Source organism: Ambystoma mexicanum, chromosome 6q (genome assembly GCF_040938575.1).
Source record: "Ambystoma mexicanum isolate Mex_15411 chromosome 6q, UKY_AmexF1_1, whole genome shotgun sequence".
Lineage (NCBI taxonomy): Eukaryota > Metazoa > Chordata > Amphibia > Caudata > Ambystomatidae > Ambystoma > Ambystoma mexicanum.
The window spans coordinates 1,457,497,596-1,457,512,043 of NC_090937.1; positions in this window are offsets into that span (position 1 = coordinate 1,457,497,596).

Consider the following 14,448-nt stretch of genomic DNA (forward strand, 5'->3'; position numbering starts at 1 on the left):
TCCTCTCACATGGGGGCATCTTGTTATTTAAGTTTGAATCCTGTGGCAGGGCCTGCTCAGTGTTTCATTCTTTGAGGTTTATAAATTGGTGTACCATAAAAGATGGAAATAGTAATACCTGTTATTACAGTGCTTAGCAGTGTGAGAAACCTGGCACGAGGTGCTATATAAGAACATTGATTATTACACCATGAATGTGGAACTTTAACTTGAATTATATGGTATTACTAAGACGCTGAGGTTGCACTTGACGTGTGATGGAAGGAATTGGACAAGTGAGGGCTGCGTCTTACATTTGATGGTTATATCATGCATAACACTTTAAGTACTATCACTGTGGCATTCATGGCTGTGCTTGCATATGATGGCAGGACCTATGAATGTAATACTGAGCTTTTAATATACAAATGGCTACTACCTGACTAACAAAAACATCTAATACAAAAGCTTATATATATAGCTTTGTCAGTGCTTAGTTTAATAATTATGTATATTCCTATTTTTATATATTTCATAATTTTTAGCTGCTTCCTCTCTCCACCCATGACTGCAGCAGACTGACCTTTTACCTTCATCGTGAAGTAGAAATTGATAGTAAAATAAACACACATAAAGGTTCAGAAAAAGCTCAAAAGTCATCATCCAAGCCCCTTCTCAACTCCATTGCTGTAGTGCCTGGCTTTGCAGCAGATACAGAGCATAGGGGAGGTCATGGGTGGGCCAAAGCTAATGGTTTAAAGTGCTGAAAATAGCATGTGGGCCCCTGTAATGATAATCCCTGCTTTAAACAGTGACTCTATAACAGTTCAATGTCTCCAAGACAAGAAGTATTATTCCAGTTAATTTATGTATGTGCAATAGTTAGTGTTTAGCATTTGTATGAACAGAGAGAACCTTGCATGTAGGTCACTTCCACTACAATAATTTGTTATAATGTCTGCCTCATTGGTTACTCATGAATAGGATGCACGTCTTGATTGTTGCAACATAAAATGCAGGCACAGCGCATTAAGAATGTCATGGTTTTTTTCAGCAGCCATTTACACTTATACATGTAGTAACAAAACATATTTTCTCTTAGTTATTTTGGTTAATTCTACCTTTCATGTTTAGGGATGGTCTTTGATTGTTATTAGCATAATATTGTAATTGGAGCATGATTTTACATGGCTACCTTAGGCTAGTCAATTTAGGAAGTTTTTTAGGCACTCTGGAAAAGAAAATATCAAGGTTTGTTTTGTAGTAGAGGCATGAGACTATCTTATAAGTGTTGCAGATCATACATACATTATAATAAACTAAAACCTTGGTTTGGGGAGTGGTGTGTTTGTGCCTACTGTCCTGGGGATTTTGTGGACTCTAACCCTTAATGATTGCTGAATGAAACAATTCCTTTTACTCTGTACCCAAAGAATCTTTCAATTGGATTCGGATAGATACATCCAATCCGAAACCATTTGCGCATCAAGACAGTCCAGCGACTGACCTCTCAAGACATAAACTCAGACCTTTGTTTGCTGATATTTCGCAATGCATGGTCGTGGTCCAGAGGTCGTGTAGTCGAGGGACACCCTCACCTGAAGTAGTCCCCGCACATGCACCTCAGAATTCATCATAATCATTTAATGAAGTAATGATCTAATTATCTAATTGATGCCCAGCTGATGGTACTTCTCCTACTAACACAGGATAGGAGTACTTGTAGGCAAGTAACCCTTTAAGAAGGGCCTTCACGCTTGATGTGTGCTTCAGGTCTTTATTCTTCATTTGAAGTTGTACAGTTACAGCATCCCAGGCCTTCCACCCTCCTCCTTCTCATGCTCTCTCTCATGCAACTCACCTTTTAAACCCAAGCACTCCATTTCTTCCTGACCAGATTCTAGCATGGAACCTTCACGCATGGTTCCACTAACTTTACACAGGGTTCCACTATCTGCCCACATTCATTTCAACAACTATATACATTTGAAATATTTACAAATGCAGCACACATCCTCCCCTTTAGAATCAGCACACTTGCCACCCTTTCTTTACTCCACAACTCTCCATAGTCCCGCTTTGCCGTGACTCTCTGCATCAACCCAGTGGACTTTTGTGTACTTTCACTGCAGTGGACTGCATTTACCAGCAGGTGAACTTCCAACCAAAGAAAGTGTATCTTTGTACTATCTACGAATCGAGCACCCTTTGTTTGTATTTATCTAGGCTCTCTGGTATCTCTTAGGAGGCGGGTCCTTAAAAGGAGGAAGCTGCGCGCACCCAAGCGAGTCCCGTTGAATCCCGCTTTGCCGCTTCGCTGCGGCGTCCGGGGCTCAACGGGGCCCTGAGGGCTTATTTTTTAAACATCAGCCCTTGTAAATTTGCCTCTTATATTTCTAAATTGGGATCCAGCAAGCCTGTATTTAATCATTATCTTAATAGAAAACAGTGCTCATTAGAACATATGGCTCGCAAACCAAGCGGACTCTATCGTCTTACAACCACCATGCCACCAAACATACGGCAACGGATTATGTCCGAATCTCAGTCGCTACCAGAGGACCGACTTCCAGGGAATGCAGCAACTAACCTGTGCTCAACTCCCTTACAATGTTCTTCTCGAGGCAAAGCCAAAACAAAGGACAAAATGAAAATGCCTCCTACGGATAATGTTGACATCCGGAAATAGGGTTTTGGCACTGTGAGCAACATTGGCATAGCGGTTTTGTCTTCCACATATGTGCCTCTAGCTGCCCCAACCGATGGCGCCTCTCTTGAATTCTGAGGTGTGCATGGGTGTTAATGCTTTGCCCACTTTGGATATTGACATACACCCAGAAGAAAATAGCCAAAATGCCCATTTGTTTAACAGATAGTATGTTATTACAAAATGTTCCATCTGGGGCTGCGCACTCAGGGGCTCCTGTAATGTCTGAAACCTCTAAAGAGGCTGTAATTGAACTTGATACCAACAGCTCGTGCTTTTCGGCCAGAGCAGATGGCTCTAATCTATCTCAATCCCCTGATATGTTTCGGCGTTCTGGCTGCAACATATCGGCGCTGGAAGTTTCATACATTCCTCCGACACCACGGAGAACAAACAATGTTCCCCTGAGTCCAGTTAAATATTCTCATACACCTAAAACCTCATATCTGACACTTGAGGTAAGGAACATTGCTCTCATGGCTCTTGCCAAGCTTTTCAAATCTGTTGATAGTACATTGAAATGTCTATCTGACAACTTCGAGTCACTTAAATCTGAACAAATGAAATCTACCACTGATGTTAACCACATATGTGGCGACATCAATGAAAGATTAAATAATGTTACTAAATTGCAAAAAGAAATAGCCCAGTCTCTGGCCCAGAATCAAATTTCAAAGACGAAGGACAATACGACAGGTGTATGTGTGTTTACTCAAACACTTGAGGATCCAGACTGTCAAATTATAGAAATTATTCCGGATTCCCAAACTCACCTGCCCCCTTCTACTATCAGTTACCCACACAATATTAAAACAGCGGTTCCATTTGTTGCAGGCATCATAATAGAAAAAAGTGTGTCAACACCTTCTTATACGGCTCCCCTCAATGATTGCCTCTCTAAGCAAACTGAAAAAATCTTAAATCATGAACAAGCATCCAAATCCACATATCCAGTCTTTGACATGAGAGCTGCAAATCAGGCATGGGAGAAGACAATCACAAAAAAACGTGGCAGACAGCCGGCCCAAAAAAAATCAAAAAATGTGAAAACTTCGAAGCTGGCGGTCTCATCGTCCACTAAACAATTCATTGACAATCTTACAAGGGAGAATACTAGCTCGGTAGCAGCCGCGAGCCTCATAACCAAAAAATATGTTGCTCTGGCTAATATGAAAAAAAGTAAACATTTGGACTCTTGCCATTCTCCAAGAGTAATTCTAGATCACCCTCCGTTAGATGAACTGATTAAATTGGCCGAAGGTCACCATCTACCAAAACAAAGTAAATCTAAGAGAATAACCCCGAACTTCACACCAAGCAGTTCTCGTGGCTTGAGAAAACACAGCACTGAACCTTCAGATGATATTGTGGCATCAAGGAAAGCCTTAAGACACGAAATTGATTTGTATCTTGAGTCTCGGAAATTTGAACCTCCGATTTTTCCCATTATAACTAATGGCCTGGCTAAATCCTCAGTTGCTTCTTCGTCTGAATCAGTGTTAAAGGTGATTCCCAGTGAAATTCAAAATCCCCTCGCAAAGCAAGTCTCCTTTGCTGACTCTGTGTCCCATGTCGATGAGAGCCCAATACAGACCTGCACTTCTAATAACAACCTCTCGCAAATTGAGCTGAATGAAATCAAAGATTCCATTGCCCGACTGTGGATGCTTAATACTAGATCGCATCCTCTGTCCCTACCAAAGAAAGAGCTTGACAAAAAACCTTTAGGCTCACAATACTCTGACAATCGAGCACCTGCAGCATTGAGCCTCTTGTCTGCTAAACAAAGTACATCTTCTAAAAAGCCGCTCTCTAAAGCGGAAATGGACATTCCTTGTTACTCTCATGCAGACAAGATCTATCTCTCTCATATATTATGAATCGACAGAGTATCCTCAAACTCTTTTCTGATACAATTTCATTGCGAGAGATTGAGTCTGATGACCTAGACCAAATTGAATTCCCAAACAAGGAAGATCTTGCCACAGTCCTCATATGGACTCGATCCTTGATTATTCATAACATCATCTGGGCTGCACGCGAGGACTTGTTTAAATTGGGTTTCGTGTTCTCACTCAATGATAAATGGAAAGGTCCATATAAATCTTGTCTCAAACCCACACAAAAATCCCAATCTTATGTTCCTAGAAATAACGCTGATTCAATTCCATTTCTGCAGAAGGGCCTTAATCATATGACCAGAGTATAACTAGAACAGATTGAGGAGCAAGTGAGTTTATCTGTATTGAGCTGGAACACACAAGGATTTACTCACCGCATCAACAATACTGAAAGTACTTTGTGTGACTATGATTTGGTGTTACTGCAAGAAACATGGCTGTCCATTGCCCCTTCTTGGAACAATTATGATCTACAACTTGAACCAGCCATACGAGTCACTAGAGGAAGACCTACTATGTCAGGCATACTCACTGCAACTAACTCTCTGGCAAACATTCATCTTTTTCCATTGTCTTCTCCTAATCCTTTCATTCAATGCTCCTACATCATCATTGGGTCCTTCAATATTGCCTGTTTTAATCTGTATTGGAATCCTATGGGTATCACAACTGCTCTATTTCTTAAAAATCTAACAACTGCATTAGAGGATGTTATGGTTTCACATGATATTATACATCTGATTATTGCTGGTGATTTGAACTTGCATCTCATAAATGCAGAAACATCTAAACATCAAGAACGTGTACGAATGTGGAACAAATTTGTGAAATCATGAAACCTTGTTATGTCGAATGGTACGAGTGCAGCTGATTCTCCTCCCCTTCCAACATGGTTTAGACAAAATCAGTCAGCTACTATTGACTTTATCTTTGTCTCAAGAAGCCTTTTTGAGCACACCACCGACTTCGCTGTTAAGTTATTTGAGTATAGTGACCACCGTCCGCTGACTTTTAAGATTATGTTGTCTCTCGCTCCAGTTGTGAAAAGACACTCACTCAGGGGCATGTTTGAAATCAACAACTCACTAAATCGGCTAAAATGGTCAAACTATTCCTTAGCATGCTATCGTGACCATTTAAAAACCTATGAAGAGATTCCTCTGGTATCCTCTAAAGCAAACACGGTGGCTCCTTTTAATCTAATGCAACTTTATGCCACAAAACAGAATGTTAACCGGATTGCAACACAAGTGTCTGACAATGCAATCCGTATTAGGAAAGCCTTGTTTAAATCACAGAAAAGACATTTCTGCATTAAGATCTATTAAAACTGCTTACAGAAATTGGTTAGCAGAATGCAGAACTACAAAAGAACAAAAGGATGGTGAATTCATACTTCATTTTACAAAGTAAAAATACAGCCCAAATCTGGCAATTACTTAACTCTGTCACCAATGTATCTCAAATTTCTTCGCATATAAATGGGGTGTCAGAAAATGATTGGCTTCTCCATTTTACATCTTTGTATGCCGCTCCAACCATGCCTGAGACTTTAGACATGCCTTCCTCACCTTTTGATCTTAAATTTGATGAGGATGACATCTACTACTTTATTAATAAGGCCAGCATGTTCCGAGCCCCAGGCCCGGATGGACTTTCAAATGCTGTTCTAAAGAACAATATTGATCTTTGGGCTCCCATCTTATATTCACTTTTCCGATTAATCATCTGCTACCAAGAAATTCCGTCATCATGGACGCATTCTATCATTGTCTCAATTCACACAAAAAAGGAAATGGGCAAAACCCAATGAGCTATCGTCCCATTGCCGTTTTGGATGTCTCTGGGAACATTTTCTGTAGGCTGATCATACGTGATCTAAATACCTGGTCTCCCCTCCATAAACGAAGAGATCCATTTCAAACTGGATTTGTTTCGGGACTTGGCACTGCAATTAACTTGACTATCCTTAACGCCATCAAATCTTCCTATGCCACGAGGAAGCAACCACTATATGTTGCATTCGTGGACTTTCGCATGGCATTTGATTCTGTTGACCGTGTGTTGCTCCTGAGACAACTGGCAAAATATGGCTGTCCAAAAGAATTGATAAAAATTGTGAGTTTGTTACATTCAAATACATCTGTACAAGTAAAGTTAAACATGGAGGGCCTACTATCTAAAATAATTCCGACTGCTAGAGGACTGAAGCAAGGATGCATACTTGCTTCAACCTTGTTCAATTTATTTCTACTTGATTTAGCTGATGAATTCATGGCAGCTCAATCTGATCCTCCAAAGCTTGAAAATCAAGCTATTGCATGGCTCCTCTATGCCGGTGACTTAGTCTTGATCTCTCAAACTCCATCTGGGCTTCAAACTTTGCTTAATGTTCTTGATCAGTATGTTTCAGTAAATAATCTTACGGTGAATGAAAATAAAACTCAAATTGTTATTCTTGGTAAGCCCAAATCTTCATCACGAAACAAATTTCATTGGTCGATATGTAATATGGGATTATATTTTAATAACTCTATCTCAGAAAAGTCACTTGAATCAACAATCCAAATCAAATTAGCAAGGCTTGTTTCTCAAGCTAAAATTATTCACGCTAGATTTGGTAAATTCACCTGTACGCTGATCATGAGATTCTACCAGCAAAAAGTACTACCCGTCATCACAGATGGATTGGAATCTGTGCTACCGAGGACCCCCAAATTCTGGAATTGTCTAGAAGCCAAATTCTGGAAGAGCATACTTGGGCTTCCAAAGAACACTCCTAACATGCTTCTAAGATTTTAACTCGGTCTTTTGTCAATTCATGTCCAAGTAACCTGGAAAATGTGCACTCTACTAAGGAAATGCATCATGTGCACATCTAACCGAGATAGTTTAGCCATTCTAGTCAATTATCTCTTGACCTCGTTTCACTCATTTTCATTTAAATGGAGAACACACACTTTAAATGCCCTTGTAGAGGCAAGCATTTCGATTGACCTCCTTGTTACTAATCCAAGCCGGGAAAAGATCAAACTTTACCAAGCTGATTGGTCTGTGACCCAAGAAAAGTGTCTCAAATTAAAGGACTTCAGTAGAAGTCTCTTTGGCCACAAACAATTTTGCAGAATGGCGGATTATCTTGTTAGATGCCCATCAACAAATCTAAGAATGAAAATTCTGCGATTTCGTCTTAATTTGTGGCTGGTTAATGAAATCTTATTAAGACGAGGACTTGTCACAAAAGAATTGAGTTATTGCCGTTTTTGTAAAGACAAATCTCTTACTGAAACACTTGCTCATATTATAATGTATTGCAATGCTTTTGTCTCACAACGTTCCAAACTGGAAAAATGCTTGACCCGGAAATACGCTGATCGCTCTCATGATGAAATATGGCTTGAAATGTTCTGTTCGAGAAAAATTTCTGTTAGGATTGCAACAGTACAATTACTTGATGCGGCCTTCCCTTATGAGAAGAAGCCCTTCATTACTGCTAAAGGAATACACTAAAAGCATATGTCGAAGGGAAAAAAAAAGCACAATAATTGTATTTCTTGTTGTAGCGATCTTGTTGATCCTTTGGTTTTAAACAAAAGTGATGGTACATTGAACTTGAAGATAACTATGTTAACATGGATAATGTTTATTGCTATACTACATGTTTGTACACAATTTTATGACAAAAATTATTAATCTCTCATTTTTTCTTCAGATAATTATTTGTAAAGTTGTAATGTCAACTAAATCAAGTAAAAAAAAAATCTATATACATTTGAAATATTTACAAATGCAGCACACATCCTCCCCTTTAGAATCAGAACACTTGCCACCCTTTCTTTACTCCACAACTCTCCATATTCAAGTCTCACAGTATTCCCTGTGGCCTTAGAGTACTTCGACATTCCTTTTTACACATTCCTTCCCAGCTTCACTTTGATCACAGTCCCCGACCTCATCAGCACATCCCTCATGCAGCACAACCTATAATATCTCTCTGTTGCCTTTTCACCCTTCTTCACCCTCCTCTTCATTTCCTCATCATCCACATTTACAGACTTCGCCCTCGTTAACTATTCTGGACATAATCTGGCTTTCTCCTTCTCAAACACTCAAACAGTGACACTCCTCTGTGTATCATGAGGCACCAACCTATATGCAGTTTTTTTGCTGCAACATTATCATATGGAACCTGCGGGGGCCACCCCCACATTTTTTTAAAGGGAGCTGGTGACACCCCTGCACCCCGCTCCCATTGACCCCATATATTGTCCCTCTAAATAATGTTGCCTATGCCGTTTCCCTGCAACTATATGTATGGCGACATTATTTATGGGAACAATATTACCTGATACCCTCCTACCACTGTAGCCATCCTCACAGCATCCATTATCGTCCTGTTAAACCTTTCAACAACTGAATTCCCCTTGGTGTGGTATAGTGCTGTTGTTGAATGTCCAATGCCATTTTCTTCCAAAAATTTCTCAAACTCCTTGCCCACAATTGTGGACCATTAATTGAAATGATCTTCCTACAAAACCCTCTGCCAAAACACTGATTCCAAAAACGGAATCATTTCCTAGCGCTAATTTCCTTCAACAGACACATCTCTGGCTATTTAAGACAAAACATCCATTATTGCTACTACATAACTACCCTGAGCTCCTCTCATGCCCAAGGGCCGTAAAATATCCACTGCCACCACATCCCACACAAAATCAGACACAGGCAGCACTGTCATCAGTTGAGTCCTAGCGATCAACACCTTGTCACTCTCACTACAATACTTCAAAATCCTTCCTATAGCTTCATCCATCCCATGCCAACAGTAATCCTTTCTAATCAAAGCTATGGTTTTACCTAACCCCAAATGCCCCTTGTGAGCAATTTCCACTACCTTCTCCTTCATGTTCTCTGCAACCACAAACCTATGGCCTCTCACCAAGAGTTTTCCTTGCATACCCAATTCATTCCTCACTCTGCAATAACCCTTAAGTTCATCAGTAACCTCAACAGTCGGCCATCCCCCACACACATACTCAACAACCTGCCCATGAATCTCATCTGCACTAAAGCTTTCTCGACACACCTTTTCTTGCATCACCACAGAATTTACACAAACAACCTTCCTGCTCTCCACACACACCCTCCTGTTCTTCTTCAACATCCTTTCCACTTCCCACATTCCTTGACAAAGCACCCGCCACCACATTTTTCTTCCCATCAATGTGTTCAATCTCAAAATCCAAACCTTCCATTCCTGTTATTCACCTCACCATCCTTCTCGACACTCTTTGCAAGCCCTTCCTGACAAAAACCGTAGCAAAAGGTTTATGGTCTGTCATTATTGTAAACAACCTCCTCCAGACAAATGACGCACACAGGCCAAAGCCTCCCTCTCCAACACTCAATACCTCTTCTCCACATTCTTCAAGCCACATGATGCAAAAGCCACAGTATTCATGTCAGCACCATTTAGCTTCATCAAAACACACCACACTCAACTTGCATCGTGAATATATAAATCTTCTCTTGAATGTTGAACCCTCTCAAAACCGGAGCTTCCAAGAGATTCTGTTTTTATCTTAAACTCACCCTTCAATCACTCATCCCACACAAATCATACACTCTTTTTAGTGAGATTCCTGATGCGCTTTGTCTTATCAGCTAGATTATTGATGAATTTACCATAATACTCCACCAACCGACTACATGACAACACTTCCATTTTATTTGTGGGAAAATCCATCTTTTTTACTGCCTCCACTGCATCCAATTTAGGTTGAAACCACTTTACTGATTTCCCATACCCCAAATAGTTCTCTTTACCCTGTTCGGAAATTCACATTTCTCAATTGAAATCGTCAATCCTGACTTACACAATTCTTAAGACTTCCCTCAATCTTTCATCATGCTCTTCTTCATCCTTCCCCCACACCAAAATGTGGACCTGATAATCCACTCCATGTAGACCTCCCAAAAAGGTGTACATCGCCATCTGACAGACTCTCAAGGCTGAAATGAATCCAAACGTCATGCATTTGTACCGATTCGATTCAAATGGTGTAATAAACGTTCAATCAACTTCACTGACGCCTCTTGCAACTTGACCTGGTGATAAGCCGACTTCAAATCTAAACTCGAACACATACCTGCACCAGACGCTTCTGCAATTAAATGATGGATCGTATCCCCTTTCCTTGCTAGTCTTGGATGCCAATGTGGCTTCAAACTCCACCACAATCTCTATTGCTGCCTCCCCATATGTGTGTGCAGCCACATTGTTCTCCTGCAATACACAACACTTAATGTGTTCTTTCCATGTGCCATACATTTTAACCCACCCACCATTTACATTGATCACTGCATGTGGTTTGTTGCATCTTGGATGTGCATTAACAGGGTTCACCACATTTACTTCCTCTTCTTCATCCTTCATGTAAGACATTGTCCATCCCAGAGATGAAGTCACTTCATGATTAGCCCTCGCTCCTTTTGACCAATGTTTACATCCCTTGGCGATTTGCCCCTTCCTTCCACAATTTCTACACATCATATGATATGCAAATCATTCTTTATCACTGAAAAGGTGCTCCTTACCCCCACATCGATACCATCTGGTGGTACCATAGTTTTCTTCTTGCCTTGCTTTGATTTCAGTTTGTTTCATTGTTCTTAGTTTTACGCTTCACAAGCATCTTGGCACTTTCCCTAGCTACTTTCATTTTGTCTGTCCTCTCCACTGTGCTCACATCTTTGTGGAAACCCGCCAATCTCCATCCAACCCCTTTATACAGGTTTCCATATGCTCCCCAATCTTTGCCACCTCGAGTGCTCTCTCCAACGTTATGTCATCATCTCTCCAATGTGCATCATTAATTTTATGGTTATTGCTATTGATCATAAGCTGATCTCTCAAATGTTCCACCCCACAATATTCAAAGCCACATTTAATTGCCAAGCCATGCAGTGCGGTAACAAATTCTTCTGTAGGTTTGTTCACTTTTTGTTTCCTTGTGCCAATGTGGTAGCGTGCCAAAAATGTATTCTCTTTCACCATTTAATGTTTGTCAAGTTTCTTTAAGCTGATTTACAATGCATTACAATCTGCACTTTCTGCCTCCATCACGTCAGGAAGTCCTTTATACACCATCTGCCCTTCATGACCCAGATAGTGATACGGGAGAGAATCCATCCTATCAACTGCAAATGGCGGCACATACACACCATTAATGTAACACAAGAAAACGTCTTTCCAGTCCTCCCTCTTTATAGTGGGAACCCATATTCTTATATTTAAATGTAAGAATAGGGGTAGCAGTAGTATATTTACCATCCTGTCTACCGTCCTCTCCAGGCATCTTCGTGTCCGCCAAAACACTTGGAGGTGGTCACGATTTGTCGCTCCCTTGCTCTATTTTCATATTGTCTAAACAGTTTATTTCCAGATCTATATCGCTAGACACAGGAGGTTGACTGGTCTCAGTAAGATTAGCTCCTCTCGCTTACACATGTAGCCATTACTAGGTCACAAGACGCCGGAATGCGTTGTTGCTCAAACTCGCCTTGCACCTCCAGTGCACGCTTTGTGCTGGAACAAGGCAACAGGACGCCAACGCATGCCGTTCCTGATTTATGCATGCACACCACACACCAGCTCCCGTGTAGTGCGCGTGTGGTGGGACCCAAACACCATCCGGTTTGCGCTCGTGGCTTCTGTCCCCTTTCTTCGAAAAGGATGACACAGGGCAGAGTAGCCGCTTGCTCAACAACTCGCCAAGGCTCCTCCCGAAGATGGGATGGGACAACAGCTGGACAGGGTCAGGGATCCCGCTGCGAGTTCAGGGATTCATGAAGAAGCCAGTACAGAATCCACAGCCTCATCACCCCTTTTAAGAAGGGCCTTCACTCTTGTTGGGAGCTTCAGGTCTTTATTCTTCATTTTAAGTTATACAGTTCCAGTAGCCCAGGCCTCATCATCCTTCTCCTTTTCTCTCTCAGCCAACTCCCCCTTTAAACCCAAACACTCCAGTTCTTCCCCACCATATTCTAAAATGAAACCTTCATGCATGGTTCCACTATACTTACAAAGGGTTACACTATCCTTCCACTTTCATTACAACTATATACATTTTATAAATTATTTACAAATGTAACATAAACCGTTAAAGCACAGCTTGGGCTCTACTGTGGGCCTCCTTCTAATTCATAACTTGCAACCGTTGCACATAGGATCTTTCACACTAATAATCTCACGTTAATAGCAATCTTCTTAGCTCTAAATGTTTAATTACGCACACAAGAAATCTCTAACCATGCAAGTGATTTTCGGGGGCAGGAGATTCTGGTTCCGGTTCCTGGGTTTCCAGGTTGCTTTTCTACCACCTGTGCAATTAATTACATAAATAACATGGTCATACTTTCCGGCACCTATATTCATCTGGGCAGCATGAATACATGTTACTAATTTGATGTAATGTGGTAAGTGTGTGTGCAATTCCGTATAGCGCCCCCCCTGCTAGTATGTTGGCCTCATTACATGTGGCCCTTCAAGGATAGAGGAGCTAACTGGTAATTGGGGATGTAATGTCTATGCTCAATTGTGTCCCCTTAATTTGCCGGGTACTGAGGACTCTGAACTGTCAACAAAATAACTGTTCCTGCCAATTTGTTATGATTTACACAATGTATTCACATTCATAAAACAAACCTACAAATCCATTAGCATTTCATGAGGCAAAACAAAAGTCTAGAAAATATTCAAAAAAGTATTTCACAACATACAAAGTGCAATTTTGCTAGTGGATATCATACTAATTATCATGCTAACATTCTATACTAAAAGACAGATAGATTTGCATACTAATTTGCAAAAAATCACAATCAAAACCAAAACTATTATTTTTGCTTGCATCCTGAATATTTTGACAAAAGGTTTGGTCCATGATAAATAATTCTATCAGTTTTGAAGTTAGAATAACGTATTCATTTAATGAAATAGCTAGTCCACTATCGCTTAGTGGACTGAGAATAGATCAGTTCTTAAAGAAACTCATTTGTATTACCCGCCATCAAAAATTAACAATCCTTTTTAGTTTTGAATATTATGTTGTTTTGAAGACTTCACAATATTGATTATTTTGTTTTACAAGCCTCAATTCTATTTCACTCACCCAAAAGTCTTTTCAAGGTCAAGTGCATCTGTCTTATATATCGGATTACGTTGAAAAACATGAGTCTGTAGCAGACCAAAGTTGAGAGCTTCCTCTAGAAAACAGACCCCTTTTGTTATGTTAGCTACAATGCCTATTTTCTACTCTCCCATAGATTTTGTACACACTTATTTCAGGACTCCACTATCTATCATATATGAATCAAGTATATACCTTTTATTTGGTCACCTTCATTTTTAAAAAATATGAATGAGAATAAATTGTGTTTATCATAACAAATAGTCAGGAACATTAATGTTGTTGACTGGGAAATGGGGAGGCAGATGTGAAGTCTGAGCTATTTATGAGTACAGGTTGGAAGTACCGGAGTGCCTAGTGCCACAATCTTTGTGGTTTGAGACAGTGACACTTGGGTATGTGTTTTATCTGGAGAAGAGCGCCAAAGATAAATTCAAAGGTATCACGTTGGACAGAGTTAGCTACTGGCATGAGGGGTGTGTGATACAGCTAATAGTATGAACTAGCTGTTCCTGGCATAACATATGCCGTTCTAGCATATCTTAAAGGTCAATATTGGTTGGTAATTCATAGGGTCACTTCTGTCCCCCATCTGAAATGTCTGAATTACCACCAATCACTTCCAGGAAGAGGGTGTAGGTCCCTGTGACTTATTAATGGTCATTGAAAAGGC